Below are 7,500 nucleotides of genomic sequence, written 5' to 3' on the forward strand. Positions count from 1 at the left end.
ACACAACAATATTCATATTATAACGTATATAAATGATAAATATACCGCGACACGCGCGACTCCGTATCGTCGCGAAAAATCGTTCGCGAACGCGTCTTATGCGCCTCACCAGTGGTCTCTGCTGCGTCGCGTGTCTATATTCTCTTTTTACACTCTTCTCCTTCTTCTATCACATTTTACTCGATCGCGAAAAAGACTCTCGCTAGACGATCTCGCGCTCCGGTTAACTTTAACGCCCGTCCGAGAAGAATTTTCGGGGACTGGACGACCGAAGCGGATCTCGCGCGGTCTCGCGATCGACAGTGAAGAGAAGTGCAGAAGAGGAAAAGAAGACACGACAAACACACACCATGGGGCGACCGACGCGTTCGTTTCAACGCTTTCGCACAAAGTCGGCGGCGGTTATATATTTATATCATTATATTCCGGCGGACGGGACGCGACGTTCGAAAGCCTCGCCAAAGAGGAGCTCCTGCCTCTTCCTCTCTCTTTTCTACGAGAAAAGATAAACGTATTTTACGGGGATACGGAAACGTTACCACGTGGTGTCACACACGATCGTCCGTCTCTTCTCTATAGCAGAAACCGATAAAAATACACCTCCCGAAAGAGAGTATATGGTGATTCTTTTTATATATATATATTTCGAAATACAACTGAACGTGGCGGAAGCGCACGGTGGTGGTCCAGCGAGGACACGCGACGACGGGGAATAAGAACTATTCGACCCGTTACGAATACGCATGCTCGTCCCGCACGATTTTAACACACACCGTGTTTTTCTCCAGTCGTCAAAGCGTTCGTGCGTCGAATTCGAAAAATAAAAAAAAAAGAAAAACACCTTTTCTCTCTCTCGGGGTAAAAGAGTCGATGTGTATTGTGTATAAAGGTTCTGCGAGAAGTCTCGTTTTGACGTGTGTTCCGCCGATAACGACGATCCTCCGAAACGGGGATACAGAAACGTTACACCTCACAACACGATCTCCGTCTCTTCTCTATAGCAGAAACCGATAAAAATACACCTCCCGAAAGAGAGTATATGGTGATTCTTTTTATATATATATATTTCGAAATTCAACTGAACGTGGCGGAAGCGCACGGTGGTGGTCCAGCGAGGACACGCGACGACGGGGAATAAGAACTATTCGACCCGTTACGAATACGCATGCTCGTCCCGCACGATTTTAACACACACCGTGTTTTTCTCCAGTCGTCAAAGCGTTCGTGCGTCGAATTCGAAAAATAAAAAAAAGAAATACACCTTTTCTCTCTCTCTCGGGGTAAAAAGAGTCGATGTGTATTGTGTATAAAGGTTCTGCTGCGAGAAGTCTCGTTTTGCCGTGTGTTTCGGTAACGACGATCCTCCGAAACGTACATCTCATTCGTAAGAGAGGAAGAAAACAATCTCCCTGGGGCCAGTCGGTAATATACCGACATACGACGTGTCGTGCACATCCGTCTCACGCACGGTATACAAAATATGAATAAAACGTGTGTAGTCTCTCTCTCTCGACTTCTTAATATTTTCTTTCACCTCTGACGCATCATTTCAGGTGACGTCGGGAGCGCGGGAAAAAAAATTTTTCTAAACACACGAAACCGTTCATCTCACGAACAGCCGAAAAAGTTGTCGCTCAGATCCATATCGCAGTGGAGCGGTATCCGCGGGCGGTCGTAATTGAACGACGCACGACGCCGCGAACACTCACGCGAGTCCATACAAACGATTCCGATCGTTTTGCAACAACTAGAACGTACACTGTCCGTGAAATTCACAGAATTTTCGCGTGTCCGCGACAAACGCCGACGAGACACCCATCGTTCGCTCGTACGTAGCATCCTTCTCTTAACCCGACTCAGAGACGTTCTTTGCGCCCTTCGGTAAAAAAACGTTCGATCCGAAGAGGTGAACGACGGCGGGGATTTGACAGAGCTACGCAAGCAGTGTATGGTACGTAAACGACCCTCAGCCAGGCGTGGTCCAGGAATTGTATCCGTGGACCGCAATGTGCGTTCGAAATGTCGATGTTCATGTGTCCTGCAGTTCACACGTTGACGCGCAATTAGCTGCGTTCTTCATCGACCCACGAGCCAAGTGATCCACCGTTCAGGGTAATCGTATAAATTTTATATTTCACATATATAATTTTATTCTCACTTGTTCGACCTAATATCTCTCTTCTTTCAAAGAGAAGATAAAAGTTGATACCTGAATCTCCGACCAGCGCGCGAAGGAGATTCAGGCGTCGCCTTGGAGACGACACCGAAGCCTTTCGAGACGAAAAACGTTCAAGTAATATGTATATATTTCTCGACGTTCCGGGCGTATAGTGCATTCAAAAACCCGCGAAAGACGCAGAAGACTCGCACGCGTGGAAACGACGGGGATATATTTTGTATCCTACCCGATACTGAATCCATCGCGTGCAGTCGACCCTCGCGTTCTTCCGATCAGACGCATCTATTGTTGCGCGCATGTTTTCGCGTCGCATCGCGCGAAACGTTGCACGAATCGTACCGATCGATCGATTGAAAGCAAATAATGAAAAAAGACTTCACAGCTGGCTCTTTGCCGGTCATTCGTCCCATGTTATCTCTTGCCGCGAAATTGGCGCGCAAGAGTTGGGTGTCAGACGCGCGGCTTTAAAACGAGCTTCACGGCCGGTCCCTTCGTTACCGCTTTCGTTCTTTCTCTCGGAACGACCATGAACGAACACGACGAGCGACGCTACGGCATACACACGTCCACGGATTCGATTAAAAAAACAGACTTCACAGCTGGCTCTTTGCCGGTCATTCGTCCCATATTATCTCTTGCCGCGAAATTGGCGCGCAAGAGTTGGGTGTCAGACGCACGGCTTTAAAACGAGCTTCACGGCCGGTCCTCTCAATTCCGTGTACGGTACACGCAAGATGCGGGTTCCACTTCCAGACTACCCGGTCCCTTCTCTCTACGAGAATCGATAGTAGAAGAACGGCTCGAAAACGCGTCTCAGAGACTAGGGGAAAAGAAGCGGTATGCGAGCGAAACGAAAACGCATTATGGAAACGTCGCGAAACAATGTTCGACGGTTGCTCGGTTCCAATCGTGCGGCCGTTTCAATTTCTCGTGCGCTTCACCGTCCCTCCGTAACTCTGGCCGATCGCGTATACCGAAGAGCCGACACGCGCAAAAACCACAGGCATTGTATACTGTGTATATATATATATATATGTTACAGTCACAGCCTTCGCGCGTTTTACTCTCCGACGCGGGGTTTCCACGACGAAAGAGAGACAGTTTCGTGGCGGGTGACTCGGCCGAATCGCTACGACGGGTATTTCTATTATAGAACGAATCATCGCCACCCTTTACCAGTGCCCGACGAAGGAATCACAAGGTCATCTGGAGTTTACAATGCCAGCGACGGTAATTCCAACGAAGACCCGATAAGTCAACTCATCGTTCTATTTCTCCCCGTACAGAAAAGCGAATCGACGCTAATGCACCTCGCGCAAGCACGAACGTTCTCTTCGCGTGGATCGTCCCATCGTCCAAAGATGTAAAGACGCATTGGAGATCGTGGTCTCTGGCGGGCTCATTGCACGCCCCACTGCATATCTTTCCTCGAATCGAGAATGATTCGTCCACTAAGGCTGCGAAACTACGCGTCGAGGAAACTAGGGGAAAGAAGCGGGATGCGAGCGAAACGACAATACATTATGGAAACGTCGCGAAACAATGTTCGGCGGTTGCTCGTTTCCTCCTGCGGACGTTTCATTGCTCGGGCGCTTCACGTCCCTCCGTAACCTTCGCGCGATCGCGTGCCCCGGAGAGCCGGCAACCGGTGAACCACAGGCGTATAAACTATAGTCTTCTATAGCAAGCCTTCGGCGGTTACTCTCCGACGCGGGGATTCCACGACGAGAGAGAATTTCGTGGCGGGTGACATCGGTCGAAACGCTACGACGGGTATTTCTATTATAGAACGAATCATCGCCACCCTTTACCAGTGCCCGACGAAGGAATCACAAGGTCATCTGGAGTTTACAATGCCAGCGACGGTAATTCCAACGAAGACCCGATAAGTCAACTCATCGTTCTATTTCTCCCCGTACAGACAAGCGAATCAACGCTATCGCACCTCACGCATGCACGAACGTTCTCTTCGCGTGAATCGTCCCATCGTCGAAAGATATAGCCGCTTGGAGATCGTGGCCCATCAAGTTCTTCCGTAACTCCTGCGCGATCGCGTACCCCGGAGAGCAGGCAACCGGTGAACCACAGGCGTATAAACTATAGTCTTCTATAGCAAGCCTTCGCGTTTACTCTACGACGCGGGGATTCCACGACGAGAGAGATTTTCGTGGCGGGTGACACGGCCGAATCGCTACGACGGGTATTTCTATTATAGAACGAATCATCGCCACCCTTTACCAGTGCCCGACGAAGGAATCACAAGGTCATCTGGAGTTTACAATGCCAGCGACGGTAATTCCAACGAAGACCCGATAAGTCAACTCATCGTTCTATTTCTCCCCGTACAGAAAAGCGAATCGGCGCTATCGCACCTCACGCAAGCAGGAATGATCTCTTCGCGTGGATCGTCCCATCGTCGAAAGATGTAAGACGTACAGAAATCGTGGTCCATCACGATTATTCGTAACTCTCCGAGTCGCGTATCTGAGAGTAGGGCAAACGGAGAACCACAGGCATAAATAATACTATATATTTCTTATATAGTTAGCCTTCGCGTTTTACTCTCCGACATGGGGATTCCACGACGAGAGAGAGTTTCGTGGCGGGTGACTCGGCCGAATCGCTACGACGGGTATTTCTATTATAGAACGAATCATCGCCACCCTTTACCAGTGCCCGACGAAGGAATCACAAGGTCATCTGGAGTTTACAATGCCAGCGACGGTAATTCCAACGAAGACCCGATAAGTCAACTCATCGTTCTATTTCTCCCCGTACAGAAAAGCGAATCGACGCTATCGCACCTCGCGCGAGCACGTAACTACTCTTCGCGTGGATCGTCCCATCGTCGAAAGATGTAAGACGCACGGAAATCGTGGCCCATCAACGTTTTTTTGTAACTCTGCCGATCGCGTATCACAGAGCCGAGACGCACATACCACAGGCGTATAATACCGTTTTCTTTCGTATGGTAAGCCTTCGCGTTTACTCTTCGGCGCGGGGTTTCCACGTCGAGAGAGACTTTCGTGGCGGGTGACATCGGTCGAAACGCTACGACGGGTATTACTATTATAGAACGAATCATCGCCACCCTTTACCAGTGCCCGACGAAGGAATCACAAGGTCATCTGGAGTTTACAATGCCAGCGACGGTAATTCCAACGAAGACCCGATAAGTCAACTCAACGTTCTATTTCTCCCCGTACAGAAAAGCGAATCGACGCTGTTGCACCTCACGCAAGCACGAACGTTCTCTTCGCGTGGATCGTCCCATCGTCGAAAGATGTAAGACGCACGGAAATCGTGGCACATCACGTGTTTTCGGAACTCTGTCGACCGCGTATCTCAGAGACGACGCGCGCGAACCACTGGCATATACTATTATATATCGCGTTTTACCCTCCGACGCGGGGATTCCACGACGAGAGAGAGTTTCGTGAGCGGGTTGACTCGGAAGAAACGCTACGACGGGTATTTCTATTGTAGAACGCATCATCGCCACCCTTTACCAGTGCCCGACGAAGGAATCACAAGGTCATCTGGAGTTTACAATGCCAGCGACGGTAATTCCAACGAAGACCCGATAAGTCAACTCAACGTTCTATTTCTCCCCGTACAGAAAAGCGAATCGACGCAATCGCACCATACGCGTGCACGTAAACAACTCTTCGCGTGGATCGTCCCATCGTCGAGAGACGTAAGTTTTCATAGTATGAATTCGCGTTTTACTCTCCGACGCGGGGATTCCACGACGAGAGAGAGTTTCGTGAGCGGGTTGACTCGGAAGAAACGCTACGACGGGTATTTCTATTATAGAACGAATCATCGCCACCCTTTACCAGTGCCCGACGAAGGAATCACAAGGTCATCTGGAGTTTACAATGCCAGCGACGGTAATTCCAACGAAGACCCGATAAGTCAACTCAACGTTCTATTGCTCCCCGTACAGAAAAGCGAATCGACGCAATCGCACCATACGCGTGCACGTAACAACTCTTCGCGTGGATCGTCCCATCGTCGAGAGACGTAAGTTTCCATACTATGAATTCGCGTTTTACTCTCCGACGCGGGGATTCCACGACGAGAGAGAGTTTCGTGAGCGGGTTGACTCGGAAGAAACGCTACGACGGGTATTTCTATTATAGAACGAATCATCGCCACCCTTTACCAGTGCCCGACGAAGGAATCACAAGGTCATCTGGAGTTTACAATGCCAGCGACGGTAATTCCAACGAAGACCCGATAAGTCAACTCAACGTTCTATTACTCCCCGTACAGAAAAGCGAATCGACGCAATCGCACCATACGCGTGCACGTAACAACTCTTCGCGTGGATCGTCCCATCGTCGAGAGACGTAAGTTTCATAGTAAGCCTTCGGCGTTTTACTCTCCGACGCGGGGATTCCACGACGAGAGAGAGAGTTTCGTGAGCGGGTTGACTCGGAAGAAACGCTACGACGGGTATTTCTATTATAGAACGCATCATCGCCACCCTTTACCAGTGCCCGACGAAGGAATCACAAGGTCATCTGGAGTTTACAATGCCAGCGACGGTAATTCCAACGAAGACCCGATAAGTCAACTCAACGTTCTATTTCTCCCCGTACAGAAAAGCGAATCGACGCAATCGCACCATACGCGTGCACGTAAACAACTCTTCGCGTGGATCGTCCCATCGTCGAGAGACGTAAGTTTTCATAGTATGAATTCGCGTTTTACTCTCCGACGCGGGGATTCCACGACGAGAGAGAGTTTCGTGAGCGGGTTGACTCGGAAGAAACGCTACGACGGGTATTTCTATTATAGAACGCATCATCGCCACCCTTTACCAGTGCCCGACGAAGGAATCACAAGGTCATCTGGAGTTTACAATGCCAGCGACGGTAATTCCAACGAAGACCCGATAAGTCAACTCAACGTTCTATTACTCCCCGTACAGAAAAGCGAATCGACGCAATCGCACCATACGCGTGCACGTAACAACTCTTCGCGTGGATCGTCCCATCGTCGAGAGACGTAAGTTTCCATACTATGAATTCGCGTTTTACTCTCCGACGCGGGGATTCCACGACGAGAGAGTGTTTCGTGAGCGGGTTGACTCGGAAGAAACGCTACGACGGGTATTTCTATTATAGAACGCATCATCGCCACCCTTTACCAGTGCCCGACGAAGGAATCACAAGGTCATCTGGAGTTTACAATGCCAGCGACGGTAATTCCAACGAAGACCCGATAAGTCAACTCAACGTTCTATTGCTCCCCGTACAGAAAAGCGAATCGACGCAATCGCACCATACGCGTGCACGTAACAACTCTTCGCG

The 7,500-nt window shown here is 49.7% G+C and overlaps 1 non-coding gene across 1 annotated transcript; it reads right to left on the reverse strand.

Moving 5' to 3' along the window:
- Positions 1-1,960: 1,960 nt before the first annotated feature.
- Positions 1,961-2,115, reverse strand: LOC143176250 (5.8S ribosomal RNA). The gene has a single exon (XR_013000827.1). It is a non-coding gene; the product is annotated as a 5.8S ribosomal RNA (ribosomal RNA).
- Between the last annotated feature and the right edge of the window lie 5,385 nt (positions 2,116-7,500).

This window comes from Nomia melanderi, unplaced genomic scaffold, assembly GCF_051020985.1.
Source record: "Nomia melanderi isolate GNS246 unplaced genomic scaffold, iyNomMela1 scaffold0447, whole genome shotgun sequence".
Classification (NCBI taxonomy): domain Eukaryota; kingdom Metazoa; phylum Arthropoda; class Insecta; order Hymenoptera; family Halictidae; genus Nomia; species Nomia melanderi.